The sequence below is a fragment of the Piliocolobus tephrosceles genome, chromosome 19 (assembly GCF_002776525.5).
Source record: "Piliocolobus tephrosceles isolate RC106 chromosome 19, ASM277652v3, whole genome shotgun sequence".
Taxonomy (NCBI): domain Eukaryota; kingdom Metazoa; phylum Chordata; class Mammalia; order Primates; family Cercopithecidae; genus Piliocolobus; species Piliocolobus tephrosceles.
In genome coordinates, this window is record NC_045452.1 from 25,900,010 (window position 1) to 25,918,292 (window position 18,283).

Below are 18,283 nucleotides of genomic sequence, written 5' to 3' on the forward strand. Positions count from 1 at the left end.
TAATTCCGTCTGCAGCTTCAGCTCCCCCTTCGCACATTATCGTCACGTTCACACGATCCAGGGATGAGGAAGCGTGCATCTTCGGCTGGGTGGGGATGCGGGACGTTCTTCTGCCTTACACAACTAGTGTCTCTCTAATATTTGGGGGATAGTCTTAAATTGGTCACACATAGCTGGGCACCGTGGCTCACGCCTGTAATCCTGGCACTTTGGGAGGCCAAGGTGGGCGGATCACGAGGTCAGGAGATCAAGACCATCCTGGCCAACATGGTGAAACCCCATCTCTACTAAAAAATACAGAAATTAGCTGGGCGTGGTGTAATCCCAGCTACTCAGAAGGCTGAGGCAGGAGAATCGCTTGAACCAGGGAGCCAGAGGTTGCAATGAGCCGAGATGGCGCCAGTGCACTCCAGCCTGGCCACAGAGTGAGACGCCATCTCAAAAATAAATAAATAAATTGGTCACACATAAAGTTTTTGAAGAAAGTTAAACGTCGTTTGAACTGAAACGGTGGTGCCATGTGGAAATGGCTAGTGTTGCAGGCGATGCCCTGCAGGCCTTCGCACACGCTTTGGTTTCGACTTTTTCTCTCTCTGAGCTGGGGCTGAGTCCCTGTCACTTTCAGTCCTCCCTGTAACTTGTTGTTTATGTGTTTGCCAAGTGCCCTGAAGATTTGGGCCTCAGTCCGAGGACCCATGTTATTCTGGGCCACACTCTCAGACGTCCCAGGACTGTCTCGCCCTCACTGCCTGCAGAAGCTGCAGGGATTTTGCAGAGAATATATAAAAAGAAACAGTTTTGGCTGGGCACGGTGGCTCACGCCTATAATCACAGCACTTTGGGAGGCTGAGGTGGGTGGGTCATTTGAGGCCAGTAGTTCAAGACCAGCTTGGCCAACATGGTAAAACCCCACTTCTACCAAAGATAGAAAAATTAGCTGGGCGTGGTGGCAGGTGCCTATAGTCCCAGCTCCTTGGGAGGCTGAGGCAGGAGAATCACTTAAAGCCAAGAGGCAGAGGTTGCAGTGAGCCGAGATCACGCCACTGCACTCCAACCTGGGAAACAGAGTGAGACTCTGTCTCAAAAAAAAAAAAAGAAAAGAAATGTAGTAGGAACTTGGGAAAATATACTTTTTTCCCCTTAAATGATTTATTCTTTACAGTTTCACGTTTATGCCTTTGACAAAATCAGAAACCCATGTTTCAAGACTGTCATGTTCAGACCATCAACTTAGACCAGTGAAATCTGAATAATACAGACTCAGCACTATGATCTCCGAGAAATCATCTACTACGTCGGTGGAGAACCCAGTGAAAGGGTCGCTGGTGAAAAGGTACCTGTTTAATCAAGCAAGTCCGGGGTACCCCAGGTTGCTGCAGCCAGCTCCTTAATGAAAGCTCACCAGGGCCAGCTGTTTCCCGTGCGGCTGCAGCGTGTTTAATTTGCAGGTGGACTCCATCCGTGGGCTGCTCCTCCACAGGTGAAGTGAAAACAGGGGAGGTCCTGGGTGAAATGCAGGTTCTGTTCATCCTCAGAGGGTGGTAAGTGGGCAGACTAGAGCGTGAAGCCAAAGGCACTTCATAAAGTGCTTTCCATGAAAGACCAAAAATAAGGCACGTTCATTGTGGGAAGAAGTTTCATAGCCGCTATTTTAAAGAGCCCAGAGAGCAAAGAGAGATGGAAAGCCTCACAAAATCCCCCATGAAATCCTCCCTTGGCTCGGTGATTCTTTGCATCTTAATGTTACTGTTTCTTCTCTAAATACCTCAATGCTCTGGACTGGAAGAAAGCTGGGTATTTGTTTAATTAACCTCTTGCTCTACTCGGCAAGGGACGGGCCATGAAACCAGCTGGCTTCTTCCGCTGGAGAACGCTGCTGGGTCCGTGCTGGAAGCCTGCTGGCTCGGTCGTCTTCCATTTGTAACAAGGAGATCGATTTTAGTGAACCTAATCTTCATGATGCTTCTGGAAGAACAGCTGTGATGGATCACTCCTCTGTTATCATGAATTTGTGGTGCTCTCGGTACACACACTATGACCTTTTACAAACGGTTTAATTAGTGGTGTGGCCTGTCACACTGTGCCACAAGGCTCTTGTGTACCTGGCTGCTGTTTACAAGTCTTATGACCCAGTGAAGGAGCAGACTATTCTGCCAAATGCCATCGTTACTAGGACAAAGGACAGTCACCTGGTGAGGATCTGCCATCAGGCCACATTTTCACGGAGGGTGACTCCCGCAAAAGGCCTACACTTTGATATCCTCCCCGTCTCCTGCAGCTCCTTAGGCTAAGAACTCACTTTAATTTCTGAATTCTCCCTTTTTAAAGAGCAGATAAATTTACCTCTGGGACAGTTAGATGTGCACAAATGCACCATATGTTTAAAGATCACCAAAGAGGAGAGAAAAGGGGATTCCTTAGTCCAGAGAACAAAAACTGCTGAGCTGTGATTTAAGTAAAACAAGTATTGTTAAAATCAGGTTGTGCTCAGAAGTCCAAATGGAGACTTCTTGAGAAACTGGATCCGACAAACAAAAAATGTTCATTCCTACCTGCAGCAGGAGGCTGGAGCTGAGACGTGGGCATCCCTGCAGCTGGGGCCTGTGCTCCCAGGCACTCATGGCATCTCTGGCTGGTTCACTTCTCCCTGGTTCAGACAGATCAGGAGTGGAAACACCTGAATGTGTTCAAGGAGGAGGTAAGTTTTGGGGGAAGAACTGTCAGAAAGTGGATGAGGGCTGGGTGCGGTGGTTCATGCCTGTAATCCTAGCACTTTGGGAGGCTGAGGAGGGAGGACTGTTGCTTGAGCCCAGGAATTTGAGACTACCCTGCACAACATAGTGAAACCCCATCTCTACAGAAAAAAAAAAAAAAAAGAACAACTGGGCATGGTGGCATGCACCTGTGGTCCCAGCTGCTCGGGAGACCTAGGTGGGAGGATCACTTGAGCCCAGGAGGTTAAGGCTGCAGTGAGCCGTGATTGCACCACCGCACTCCATCCGGGGTGACAGAGGGAGACCCTGTCTCAAAAAAAAAAAAAAGAAAGAAGGTAGGGACTAGCAGTGAGGCCTGGGTCAGGGGCCCTGGCTCTTGCCCTGTTGGGGCTATTTACCAAATCCAGTCACTACTTTCCTCAGGTTTTTCTTCTATCAAAGGAGAAGATTTGGGTGTATTCAGCAATAGATTCCACGCTTAGCGGATGGCACTCATGAGCTTTCTAGGGTTTTCTACCCCCAAAGTAAAGGCTGGATGATTTCTAACACCACAGATTGGTTGTTTTGCCTGCCTGGGGATATGTATGAACAATGACTCCTTGGTGGTGATTCAGACTGGAGGTGAATCCCAGCTCTGTGGTTGACCAGCCACATGACCTTGAGCAAGTTCTCATGTGGGTTCCAATCCTGGGCCACTGTGAGTATGAAGCACAGTCCCCTGTGGTCCCAGTGAAGAAAAGCTAGGTGGAGGAGAGTGGCCAACCTGAATAAACAACCTTTAGAAATATGGATGGAATAGACTAATGTCCTATTTATTAAGCACCACATGTTTAATAGCAGCTGTATAAAATAATATGATTTTGGAAAGATTGGTTTATGCCATTTTTATTGCATCCTAATTGTTCACTTGGATTTTCAGATTGTCATCATTAGAACTGCTTTTTTATTTTTGAGACAGAGTCTCGCTGTGTCTCTCAGGCTGGAGTGCAGTGGCTCGATCTTATCTCACTGCAACCTCCACCTCCTGGATTTAAGTGATTCTTCTGCCTCAGCCTCCCCAGTAGCTGGGATTACAGGCATGCACCACCATGCCTGGCTAATTTTTATATTTTCAGTAGAGACGGGGTTTCACCATGTTGGCCAGGCTGGTCTTGAACTCCTGACCTCAAGTGATCCACTTGCCTCAGCCCTCCAAAGTGCTGGGATTACAGGCGTGTGCCACCGTGCCCAGCCTAGAGCCACTTTTAATTAAGAGTCCTCAGCAGTTATTCAGAGAGCAGGTATCTTCTCTTCTGCCTGAGTGGTTTCAGATGTGGCATGTTTTGAAACCAGTTATGATGCTGTCGCTGAAATTTTCTCTTGAGCCATCAATGCCCATTTACAAATATGAAGATAGCCGATGACCTTCACAACGATGGCTTTTTTTTGTTTTGTTTTGTTTTTTTTGAGACGGAGATTCACTTAACTCTTATTGCCTAGGCTGGAGTGTAATAGCACAATCTCAGTTCACCGCAACCTCTGCCTCCCAGGTTTAAGCGATTCTCCTGCTTCAGCCTCCCAAGTAGCTGGGATTACAGGCATGCATCACCACGCCCAGCTAATTTTGTATTTTTTTAGTAGAGACTGGGTTTTTCCATGTTGGTTAGGCGGTCTCAAACTCCTGACCTCAGGTGATCCTCCCACCTCGGCCTCCCAAAGTGCTGGGATAGGGATGGCTTTTTAAAACTTGTCTTCAGCACCCAACATTCAAAACTCAGTAATAAAAACTACATATAAATAATTCCTGGCTGGGTGCGGTGGCTCACGCCTGTAATACCAGCACTTTGGGAGGCTGAGGTGGGTAGATCACAAGGTCAGGAGATCGAGACCATCCTGGCTAACATGGTGAAACCCCATTTCTACTAAAAATACAAAAAATTAGCTGGGTGTGGTGGTAGGCACCTGTAGTCCCAGCTACTCGGGAGGCAGAGGCAGGAGAATGGTGTGAACCCAGGAGGCGGAGCTTGCAGTGAGCCGAGATCACACCACTGCACTCCAGCCTGGGCAACAGAGTGAGACTCCATCTCAAAAAAAAAACACACAAAAAATATATAATATAATATATAGTATTGTTAATAGATATAATATCTATATTATATATAACATATAATATGTATTATATATAATATAGTATATTATATAGTATACAGTATATTATATACTATGTATATATATACTATATTATATATACTATATAATATATTAATATACTACGTATATTATATAATATAATAGGTATTATATAATATATACTATATAGTATATTATATACACTATATTTTAATATGCTATATAGTATAACATACTATATATACTAATAGTATATATAGTATAGAATATTAATATACTAATATATCATATAGTATATATTAGTATATTAATACACTAGTAATATACTATATACAGTATGTAATATATATAGTATATTATACAATACATAATATATCATGTATATCATTATATCATACATATAATTCCTTTGCCTCCTTTTTAATGTTTTTACTGACTCATCAGATGCGTATGTATAACAGCAGTTCTCAAACTAGCTGGTCCCAGAACTCTTAGCACTGTCAAAAATATTGAGGGACCCCCAAGGAGCTTTTGTTTATAAAGGTGGTATGAATCCTCACCATATTAGAAATTAAAGCTGAGAAATTTAAACTTTATTTAAAAATAAACAGGCTCGGCTTGGCGCTGTGGCTCATGCCTATAATCCTATCACCTTGGGAAGCCAGGGTAGGTGTATCACCTGAGGTCAGGAGTTCGAGACCAGCCTGGCCAACATGGTGAAACCCCCATCTCTACTAAAAATACAAAAAATTAGCTGGGTGTGGTGTTGTACGGCTGTAATCCCAGCTACTCAGGAGGCTGAGGCAAGAGAATCGCTTGAATCCGGGAGGCGGAAGTTGCAGTGAGCTGAAATCGTGCCATTGCACTCCAGCCTGGGCAACAAGAGCAAAACTCTGTCTCAAAAAAGAAACAAACAAAAACCAGAATCATTGCATGCTAACTTAAATAACATCTTACGAAAAGCGTATTTCCCCATTAAAAAAATTGAGCGAGAAAAATGGGATTGGTTTGCAATTTTGCAGGTCTTTTAATATCTGTCTTCAAAACCAGAGGGATTCTTGCATGTGCTTCTGCGTTCAGTTTATTGCATTTGAAGTTGTTTGATTGATGCATATAAAGAAAATCTGTCTTCACATAGATATGTGTTTGGAAAAGAGAGTATTTAGTGGCCTTTTCAGATAACTGTGAACATTCTTTGATACTTCACCAAAACTCAACTAATGAACGGTTTTGAAAGGTTAGTTGCAGTGTGGAGTCTGAAACCTCGTCTATGGCTGTTTCACACTCTGTTCCATTAAGATGTCCTGGTCTACCCAGCCCTGTGATTGGATTATTTACCCAGGCATGCTTTTGTAACATCATACTCTAGTCATTTGCAAAATACTGGTTCCCTGAATTATGCAAATCTTCCAAATGTCAACATGTCTTCATTATGCAAAATAAAAGATCACATTCATTAATATCAGCACCCATTGGATCAGGAAAATCTAAGTACAGATGCTCCTTGACTTACATGTGATAAACCCGTTGTAATTCAAAAATTTTGTAAACTGAAAATGCATTAAGTACACCTACTTACTGGACATCATGGCTTAGCCCAGCCTCCCTGGAACATGCTCAGAACGCTTACATTAGCCTACAGTTGGGAAAAATCATCTAAAACAAAGCTTATTTTATAAGAAAGTATTGAAGATCTTGTGCAGTTTGTTGAATATTGTACATGATGTAGAAATTGCCACCATTTCACACTGTTGTAAAGTCAATACATCGGAAGTGGGACCATTAGAAGTTAGGGACTCTGGCCAGGCGCAGTGGCTCACGCCTGTAATCCCAGCACTTTGGGAGGCCGAGGCGGGTGGATCACCTGAGGTCGGGAGTTCGAGACCAGCCTGACCAACATGGAGAAACCCCGTCTCTACTAAACATACAAAATTAGCTGGGCCTGGTGGCACATGCCTGTAATCCCAGCTACTAGGGAGGCTGAGGCAGGAGAATTGCTTGAACCTGGGAGGCAGAGGTTGCAGTGAGCCGAGATCGTGCCATTGCACTCCAGCCTGGGCAACAAGAGTGAAACTCTGCCTCAAAAAAAAAAAGAAAGAAGAAGTTAGGGACTCTGGCCAGGCACGGTGGCTCACACCTGTAATTCCAGCACTTTGGGAGGCTGAGGCTGGCGAATCACGACGTCAGAAAATCGAGACCATCCTGACTAACACAGTGAAACCCCATCTCTACTAAAAATACAAAAAATTAGCCAGGCGTGGTGGTGGGCGCCTGTAGTCCCAGCTACTCGGGAGGCTGAGGCAGGAGAATGGTGTGAACTCAGGAAGGCGGAGCTTGCAGTGAGCCCAGATCGCGCCACTGCACTCCAGCCTGGGCAACAGGGCGAGACTCCATCTCAAAAAAAAAAAAAAAAAAAGAAGAAGTTAGGGACTTCGTGTTGGGAAGCTGCCAAGCTAATGATGGTGGATCCCAGTTTCCAAAAATTTCAGTTTTCCCTTGAAGCCTGCATTTTACCATTGGCAGCAAACACTCAGTTGTCTTCCTTGAAGCTCACTCCGTCCATTTCCAAGGAAGTGTCTGCCAGATGCGCACGTCTGAATCACCATAGTTTGTTAGTCGCTTTTCCGGGCAAAAACAATGTCCCATGAACACAGCGGCAATTCAGGCCTGGACCCAACCCCTGAGGGCTTTCCTTGAGACATAGGAGCCGCTGTGAGCAGAAGTGCTCTCTGCTTAGGACGTTTGAACACAGGGTAAAAGGGCTGAGATGTAATGACATGGAGCATTTTGCTACTTCATTCATGAGTGAAACTGGCATTTGTGTTTCCCTCTCCAAGCGCCGTGGTGAAGAATACAATGACCATAGGGGTTTGTTGCCTCTGCCCTTCTCTGCCGGGGTGCAGGCACTTTCACCCACAGCTGCTTTTGCATCGTGAGTGCAAATGTCAACCCAGTGAACCAAGTAACTAAGTAACGTCTTTGCATTATTATAAATATAGTTTTAGCCTGATGGACTCCCTGGAGGAGTCTCAGGATCTCCAGGGGGCCGTGGACCACACTTCAGGAACCACTGATCTTTAATTATCCAAAGCTGATTTTCTCAGCTTTCGGGGTCCTCCCCAGGTAGTATTCTGTGATTTGCAAGAGAGTAATTGTGAGAATATCCATAAGGACTGAGCTGGGACTTAAGCACCCTCCTTCACCTCTCTGCCACAGATCCTTTGTGAAATGGGGTAGTCGAGCCTATCAGTATCGAGAGAAACAAAAGCGAAGTGCCTGGCACATGGTAGGAACTCACAAGTGGCAGGAGGGGCAGTGGGTGTTGGTGGAGGGGCAGAGGTGGGTGCGTGGTCTCTGCACTCCGCGGGTTGGGTAAGAACCTGCCCATCCTGGTGGGTTCTAGTAGGAGGGAGAAATGCACGTCTTTCCTGTGTGGCTGTACACAGGAGAACACCGTAAAGAGCAAGGACTGGCATTAAAATCTGCATTAAACGTGAGGCCCGTTTTTACATTTACACACACAGATTTCAGTTTGAGTAGTGAACCGTGGGAGGCCGTCTCAGTCGTGCCTTCCTGGGGTCAAACCAGCTGGCCTGTTTTCAAGAATGAACAATGCTTTGCCCGAAAGTGGGGCGAATGGTAATCACGGACACGCTTGTCTCGGTGCCGGAGTCGTAGCTTTATACGTGGCGTCTTCCTGACAAGTAAATTACTGGATTCCTTTGCCAAATCATTAGATAACTTTTAAGACCAACAAACGTTCATGCAAAAGGAGATTCAGCATTATCGTGTTAGAAAAATAGTCATCATTTTTGAAAAGCAAGGACATGCTGTGAAGTTTGACCAACTGTGAAAATTACAGCCTTTCTTCCCTGTACTTCCCCCATGGTTTTCAATCAATCAGTTTCTAATGGATGAAGCATTCCCTACATTTGTCACTAGATAGATGTGCCGGTCAATTAAAATATTCTGACTTCGCAGGGTTGAGATAATAGCCAGCCTGGATCCATCCGTCACTGTGAAACAGAAGGTGACCTTCCCGTATTGAGTCAGAGACCCAAATACAACTGCTTTGATCTTATTATCATAGCCAGAAATCACTGCTCATCTAAACGTAATTTCCCTGAAATACTGAGCGGGCAGAGCTACTGCTGGAAATACATCATAAAGAGACTGTGGTGTGGCCTTGGGGATGAAAGGTGACATGCTACCCTCATTGGGAGGAACTGCAGAGATCAAGTGCGATGGAATTTCCTGGGAATGTTCTGTACCTGGTCAAGGCTAAGTAGGATTCATCACCAAACCGTAACCCAGAGAGGTTAAGCCCTGTTACAACGAGCTGCGGCAGCCACGCCAGGACTGGACTCCCTGGAATCTGACCCTTTCTTTCCATTCCCACACTCCCAGCCAGGGGTCCTGGCCCTTCCTGTCTGTCTGAAAACCACTCTTCCGGGGGTGGGGAGCAGGAAACCCTGTCGTGGGGTGGAAAGAGCCTGTGCTTAGGAGTCGGAGCTGGCTTTGGATTCTCACTTCCTTTGTTTGCTTATTCGTTCCTCCAGCATGGACGCTGGGCGAGGTGCAGGGTGTTGTACAGGTGGCTCTTCTGGCAACTGCAGTCAGGTTTGCCCTCCTCTTTAGTCCCAGAGGCCCCGCAGCTTCTTGCGTCTGCCCATCCCTTGTCCCCGATGTCCCCTTCCCTGCAGTCATTCCAAATGACCTGTAGTTGCCACTGCTGGGCCTGGCTTCTGCAGGGCTGGCCACTCCCCTTCTCCAGGGAGCCACTGGTTCTATTTGGAGAACTTTGCCAAGTGCTGGCCCTTCCCCACTCTTGGGGTGGAAGCCTCTAGAACAGGATGGAGAGGGGTGTATCCGTCTACATGTCATTCTCTGGTCAAAGAAAATAAGTTCCACCTTTTCTGAGCTTGAGTAAGAAAAAAACAATCAAACTAGATGTTTGCCAAAGACATCACAGCAGACACGAAGTAGCAGAGCCATGGGCACAGAAAAGGGAGTCTGGGTACTCCCTGCCAGCAGAGGTGCTGGGGCGGGAGCAGGTGCTCCAGGTGGCGCACGAAGTCAGTGAGGACCCCTTTGGGCTCCCTGCAACTGGAGAAGGAATTAATAAAATCAACTATAACCTAACAGTAGTAGTAATAGAAATTTTAAAATCCTCTTAAAGTTACTGCAAAGTGTGACCCCCACCCCCTTACACTCAAGTTAAAAGAGAATATTAACAGCCTGTCTTCTCTCTGTGGACAGTGGACCTTATCTATACTCCTCAGCTCCACATTCCTCAAGGTTTATTACAGGCCCAGCGAGTTCCTGCTTACCTCCCTAGCATGGCTGCAGGGTCATAAGACCGATAAGTCTAGGTTGCAAGACATGTGTCTCTCAAGATATAAGAAATGTTGTAATGCTGTCTTTGTTTCTTGCTTCTGTAACTCGCTTCCCGCCTCACGTAGTTCCTGCCTTAAGATGTTTAAAAGTAGAAAAAGCCCTTTGTTCGGGGCTCAAAGTTTCTGGACGTATGTCCGGCTGAGCTGGTGATCACCTTAATTTAATAAACTCTCCTGAACCTTTTCGGTCTCTCCAGTCTTTGGTTGTCCCGCAACACAACGTCCCCTTTGTGAGCATGCACTGCTTTTGTGTTCTGGGCTAAGCCAGAACAGGTAATAGGGTTAATGTACCTGAAGTACATTTTAAGGAGAATTAGGAGCCATTGTTCTAAAAAGATTCTAAAAATGGATGATTGATTTAAAAGGTTCTCAGGGACGGTGCTGTGTACTCAACAGACTCCTGACCAACCTTCTTATGAGCCTTGAAAGCAGAAAATCTTTATTTTGCAATAAAGGTGGGAAAAATACAACAGCTCTTTAAAAATCAATGATTTAAAAAACCTTTTAATTTTATAGTTTTATTTATTTATTTTGGAGACAGGGTTTCACTCTGTCGCCCAGGCTGGAGTGCAGTGGTGCAATCACAGCTCACTGCAGCTTCAACCTTTTGGACTTAAGCTATCCTCCTGCCTCAGCCTCCCAAGTAACTGGGACTATAGGTGTGTGCCACCAGGCCCAGCTAATTTTTTCTTTCTTTCTTTTCTTTTTCTTTCCTTTCTCTTTCCTTTCTTTTCTTTTCTTTCTCTCTCTCTCTCTTTTCTTTTCCTTCCTTCCTTCCTCCCTTCCTCCCTTCCTCCCTTTCTCCCTTTCTCTCTCTTTCTTTTCTTTTCTTTTCTTTTCTTTTCTTTTCTTTTCTTTTCTCTTGACAGGGTGTTGCTATATTGCCTAGGCTGTTCTCAAACTCCTGGGCTCAAGCAATCCTACTGTCTTGAACTCCCAAAGTGCTGAGATTACACGTGCAGGGTACCATGCCCGGCTATTTCCGTTTTTTTCTTTTTACACAAATGATAGCATACTGTAGTTCCTGTTACATGCTTTTCTCTTTCTTTTCTTTCATTTTTTTCAGAGACAAGGTCTTGCTCTGTCACCCAGGCTGGAGTGCAGTGATGCTGAGGCAGGAGAATGGGTTCTGGAGGCAGGGTACCTAAGGCTGATTTGCACTGATTTCCTTGAGCTGCATCAAAAGGAAAACCCCACCTCTCCACACCCAAGTAATGAAAATTTCTATCCCTTTTATGTCAGGCTGAGCTTTTAACTGATGATGGTGCCTGTCTGAGTATTCATTTTCTCAATCAAAATGTATTCTAATCAGTTCTGAAATCAGTTCTGTTTGCTCTAAATAACATCAACTGGTTATTTTTTTGTACTGACAGATACAAAGACAGAGTTCAAATCAGCAATTCCCTATTGACAAAGTATTAAGGTAAAGTGGCAGTTAGCCGTAAAGCTTTATATATGTATATGTAAAAACCTATATATACACACATATGTATGTACTATATACATGATATATGTAATATGTTTATTACATATATATATATGAAATGGGTTTTAAAACCTATTATATAAACTCTCTTGTTAATATATAAACCATTATTTAACCCTTTAAAAACCCTCTTACATATATAATAAACATGTAAAAACCTATATATACACATATATATGCTCATATATGCATACATAACATATGTGTGCATGCGAATCTTTTTTTTTTTTTGAGATGGAGTCTTGCTCTGTCGCCCAGGCTGGAGTGCAGCAGTGTGATCTCAGCTCACTGCAACCTTCGCCTCCTGGGTTCAAGCAGTTCTCTGCCTCAGCCTCCCGAGTAGCTGGGATTATAGGCGCCCACCTCCACGACAGGCTAATTTTTTGTATTTTTAGTAGAGACAAAGTTTCACCATCTTGGCCAGGCTGATCTTGAACTTCTGACCTCGTGATCCACCCGCCTCAGCCTCCCAACGTGCTGGGATTACAGGTATGAGTCACCGCACCCATTCCCCATATGAATCTTTAAAGTTGCAAATGTAATGCCCTCGACATTAGAATGTAAGCTCCACAGAGGAGGTCGTGTTCATCTTGTTCATGAGTGCACCCCATGGCCTGGAATCACACCTAACGCATAAACTGGCATCCAGTAAGTATTTGTGGAATGAATGAATCCCTGAGTGTGCAAAGGAGAAAGCACAAGTTGCTTTTCTGCTTAACACCATGGGATGAATGGCACCACGTCCCACTAAGATCATTCTGCCCTTTCCCTTGCCAGGGTGACTCATAATGTTCCACGGTGGGGCTGCACTCTCCTATAATTTGTCTAATCACACAGGCACATTTAGGTGGTCCCCATTCCCCCGTATGACAAGCAGTCCTGCAGTGTGCTCATACCTTTGTATAATTGTGCAGAAACTTTCATGGAATGAGTGATGAGAAGTGGAGTTGCTACCGACCCACTTTTAGAAGTACTGTGCTGATGTATTTCTTTTTTTTTTTTTTTTTTTTTTAGACTGAGTCTCGCTCTGTTGCCCAGGCTGGAGTGCAGGGGCGTGATCTCAGCTCACTGCAAGCTCCGCCTCCCGGGTTCACACCATTCTCCTGCCTCAGCCTCCCGAGTAGCTGGGACTACAGGCGCCCGCCACCACGCCTGGCTAATTTTTTTGTATTTTTAGTAGAGATGGGGTTTCACCATGTTAGCCAGGATGGTCTCGATCTCCTGACCTTGTGGTCCTCCCGCCTCAGCCTCCCAAAGTGCTGGGATTACAAGCGTGAGCCACCGCGCCCGGCGTGCTGATGTGTTTCTAATGAAGCTCCCTTCGAGTTCAGAACAACAGATTCTGAATCACTGTTGTTTTCAAACATTGGTTTTTAATGGTACCATCAGCATCACCACTCTTAGGACTTTCAGGTAAAAACGTGCAGTAAATGAAATTGAATTTTGGCTGCTCTCTGCTCCCAAATCTGCCTAGCGTCTGATTTTGTGTGGCCTGTGAGTGAAGGATGAGTTTACATTTTAAATGTTTGGGACCAAAAAAATCAAGAAGTTTTACGACATGAAAATCATGTGTCACATTTCTGTGTTCTAAAAAAAAAAGAAAGAAAAAAAAGTTGTATTGGAATTAGGCACCATGCCTGTGACTGATTTTTTAAAAATATTTTTCATAGAGATGGAGTCTTGCTGTGTTGCCCAGGTTGCTCTCGAACTCCAGGGCTTGAGTGATCCTTCTGCTTCAGCCTCCCTAAGTACTGGGATGAAGGTGGGTGCCACACGCACCTGACCTGCTTACACATCATCCGTGGCTGCTTTCAAGCTACAATAGCAAAATTGAGTCCTTGTAGCCGGGCGTGGTGGCTCACACCTGTAATCCCAGCACTTTGGGAGGCTGAGGCAGGTGGATCACTTGAGGTCAGGAGTTTGAGACCAGCCTGGCCAACATGGTGAAACCCTGTTTCTACTAAAAATACAAAAGCTAGCCAGGGATGGTGGTGCATGCCTGTAATCCCAGGTACTCGGGAGGCTGAGGCAAGAAAATTGCAACCCTGCTGGTGCTTGAACCTGGGAGGCAGAGGTTGTAGTGAGCCAAGATCGCACCACTGCACTCCAGCCTGGGTGACAGAGTGAGAAGCTGTCTCAAAAAAAAAAAAAAAAAATCCTTGTGACAGAGTCTGTCTGGCCCCTTACACACCCCGCCCTACCCTAGACCACTGTGTCCTCCCTGGCCACAGCTATGTTCTCATGATGTTCTGTGGCCGCCATATCCTTAGCTCCAGCATCCTGGGGCAAGCTCCCTCCCCCAAAGCCCTACGCTTCAGTCCCCCCTACCCCCATCGTCATTGTCTCCTTCACCCAAAACACTGCTCTCATGCCCTCACTGCTCTCAGATTGGGTGGGAGGAGAAAATAGAAACCTTTCATTTTGCAAGCAGGTGATACCTGGATGGCAAATGAATGGCAAAAGAAATTCTGACTAAGATGTGAATGTCTAATAGGCCTGGTCTTTGTTCTCCCACCCACCTAAGAGGTCCTGGCATGTTTCAAGGAGCTTACTCATCCCCCATTTTCTCATAGCTGGTCAGAGGGGAGTCTTTTTTAAAGGGGGCATAATCTTTGGGGGACTTTCCCAGTTTTCCCCCATGGAAGACTAGAACCAATAACTTGGTACCATGTTATTTATTCCTTCCTCATCTATAAAATATTTAGGGGAACAAAGCGCCTATGTGGTTTACTTTGCCTGGTATGCAAAAAGAGAACTCGGAGGAGTTGCTAATAAATGAAAATCCAACTTCCCTTGTCTCAGAGTTTGCTGATGCTTCCAAAATCATTTGAGTGAAAGACCGTTGATCAGTGCAGTCGGTGATTCATGTTCTGCTCACATGTTGGATGGGCAGAAGTGTTTCCATCACAGTTTTAAAATTCCAGGCAAGTTTGGTCATCTCCTCATGCTCTTAGCATTTACTGTGAACATCGCAGGTTACTCTCTTGCCAGATCACTAAATTAGCAGACTGATTAAAAAACACCGTTTCAAAACGCTAGTTCAGATATTATGGTTACAGCGTACTTGAAAATCCTACCCCAAAGTGCAGTTAAGATTGCCTCAAAAGTATAACCTGGGGGAAATAAGGCATTTTCTCCATTGTGCGTCAATTAAATGTTTCCATCACTTCCCTACACGCTTCTAATTTGCCTAACATTGCTTGGAGGTTTGAAAATGAGCAACACAAGAAGACATTTCACAGTTTTAGTATTCCCTGGGATGGGCTCCCTTTTCTCTCCCAAAGAGCTACAGGCGGTTTTTATTTATTTACTTATGTTGAGAAATATCAACTTCTTTTTAGTTCTATTAAAGAGAAGTGAAAGAAAGCTTGCAGCTTTATTTATTTAAATTTTTTTTTTAAATTTTTTTGAGATGGAGTCTTGCTCTGTCGCCCAGGCTGGAGTGCAGTTGCGTGATGTCAGCTCACTGCAAGTTCCACCTCCCGGGTTCAGGCGATTCTCGTGCCTCAGTCTCCCAAGTAGCTGAGACTACAGGCACGTACCACACGTCTGGTTAATTTTTTAGTAGTTTTAGTAGATACAGGTTTTCGCCATGTTGGCCAGGCTGATCTCAAACTCCTGACTTCAGGTGATCCGCCTGCCTCGGCCTTCCAAAGCACTGGGATTACACGTGTGAGCCACCGCACCTGGCCGCTTGCAGCTTTTAAGACCTTCTTTAAGCACTTAGAGTGCTGCCGTGTCATCCAGAATGAAACTCACACACATAAAGAATCCAAATTATCCCATCCAGGAGTATCACATATTGACTTTCTTTTCCCCAAGACTTTATTGAGGTCTAATTTAAATAGAGGGAAATGCACACGTTTCAGTGCACAGTCTGATGACTTTTCATGTTCGTGCCCACTGTGTGACTACCACCAGATCAGGCTGCACGTCACCCAGCCAGCCTGCTGGTACCCATATGCAGGGGAGATTCTCCATGCCTGTCACCACCCCGGCAAAGCCACTGTCAACACAGAAGAGAGGTTGCCTGCTCTTCAACTTCAAATAAGTGGATTCACACAGTCTGTGCTCTTTTGCATCTGTCTGGCCTCTTTCATTCAACATAATGTTTTGGAGGTACATTATATTGTTCTTTTTTTTTTGGATGGAGTCTCACTCTGTTGTCCAGGCTAGAGTGCAGTGGCATGATCTTGGCTCACTGCAACCTCTGCCTCCCAGGTTCAAGCGATTCTCCTGCCTCAGCCTCCCGAGTAGCTGGGATTACAGGCGTCCACCACCACACCCAGCTAATTTTTGTATTTTTGGTAGAGATGGGGTTTTGCCACGTTGGCCAGGCTGGTCTTGAACTCCTGACCTCAAGTGATCTGCCCGCTTCGGCCTCCCAAAGTGCTGGGATTACAGGTGTGAGCCACCGCGCCTGGTCCAGTTCTATTCCGCTGTGTGCATCTTCCACTTGGTCTGTCCATTTTCCTGCCTCCTTGCTTTTAAGCCTGTTTGGTTTGCCTGTGCTGAAGTTGTTATGACATTACCAACATGCGAGAGTCAAGTAAAAGTTCCTCATGCGTTTCGGGCTACCATACTGAATTTTCTATTCTAATAGAGTTGCTATAGATCAGACGCTTGAGCCACGCAGGGGCTAGGGGTGCCAACCCCTCGCATAGTCAAAAATTCACATATAACTTCTTTTTCTTTCTTTTTTTTCTTTCTTTCTTTTTTTGAGACGGAGTCTCGCTCTGTCGCCCAGGCTGGAGTGCAGTGGCTGGATCTCAGCTCACTGCAAGCTCCGCCTCCCGGGTTCACGCCATTCTCCTGCCTCAGCCTCCGAGTAGCTGGGACTACAGGCGCCCGCCACCTCGCCCGGCTAGTTTTTTGTATTTTTAGTAGAGACGGGGTTTCACCGTGTTAGCCAAGGTGGTCTTGATCTCCTGACCTCGTGATCCGCCTGTCTCGGCCTCCCAAAGTGCTGGGATTACAGGTGTGAGCCACTGCGCCCGGCCTGTCCTTGTCTTTATTGTACACGTGATGATAACAGAAAAGGAAAGATGGAGTCTTCGTGTTGGGTGCGCCTGGCCCCAGGTAGCCCCTTTCTATTGGCACAGCTGCTGGCATTTACTCATGTAAGTTTTTAGCATGTTTGTCTGTGTTTGCAGCTTGATTTTTCAGGCTGCTCTTTGTTAGAAAAAAATAATTTTGGGGACTGCTTTTTGTTAGAAGAGAGATCTTGTCAAGGACTCTTTTACCCTCACTATCTGTCTAAATAATTTCTTTCTATCTCCTGTATCATTATTAAATGCAGGTTAGAACTTTTTTTTTTTTTTTTTAATTATTGTGTCTGGGCCAGGCGCAGAGGCGTGTGCCTGTAATCTCAGCAGTTTGGGAGGCCAAGGCGGGCTGATCATTTGAGGCCAGGAATTTGAGACCAGCCTGGCCAACCTGGTGAAACCCCGTCTCTGCTAAAAATACAAAAATTAGCTGGGCATAGTGGTGGGCGCCTATAAGCCCAGCTACTCAGAATGCTGAGAGAGGAGAGTTGCTTGAACCCAGAGGGTGGAGGTTGCAGTGAGCCGAGAATGCACCACTTCACTCCAGCCTGGGCAACAGAGTGAGACTCCGTCTCAAAAAAAAAAAAAAAAAAAAAGTTGTGTCTGTCATAATGGTTTTTTTGTCTTGTATGTGCTACAGATGACAATCAAGGACTGGCTCGATGGCTGTGGACTGAGTTGTATTTCTTTTCAAGGTGAGAGGAAGGAAGGACAATGATCAAACCCCCAAAACTTTCCTCCTTCCTGACCTGGCTCCTGTGGAATTTACATAACTAGCTTTCTCTCTGGGGTAATCTCACTAAAACTACTTTCCAAATTGCTTTGCAGAGCAGCAAACATAAATATTCACTTCAAGGTTGGAAAGTGCTGCTTTTTAATAAAAAGAGAGAATTTAACGAGATGCAGAAATATGAACTTAGCTCCTTCTCCATCAATGCCGTCTTTGCTTCTTAATATGCTCCCCACATACGCCTCGTGCCAGGGCTCTGCATACTTTGTACGTTTGGAGAATAATTATGAAAATCAGATTACATGCAACTGCCCCTATTAAAGAAAACCATTTGGTTTGCTTTGAACTGTGGCTTCTGAAGAGGCCAGTTCCGTATAATCTTAATTAAGGACAAGGAGCAAACATTTCCTGAGCTCATATGGTTCGCACTCTGTACCCCGTGCTGGGGCCCGCACTGTGTGGTCTCGGTCAACCTCCGTTACACACACTCTTGCCATGGAGAATCTGGGTCTGCAGAAAGAGGGACCGGAGTCCAGTGCGTTTGAACAAACAGAAATGTTGTTTTGGCCGGGCGCGGTGGCTCAAGCCTGTAATCCCAGCACTTTGGGAGGCCGAGACGGGCGGATCACGAGGTCAGGAGATCGAGACCATCCTGGCTAACATGGTGAAACCTCGTCTCTACTAAAAATACAAAAACTAGCCGGGCGAGGTGGCAGGTGCCTGTAGTCCCAGCTACTCGGGAGGCTGAGGCAGGAGAATGGCGTAAAAATCCGGGAGGCGGAGCTTGCAGTGAGCTGAGATCA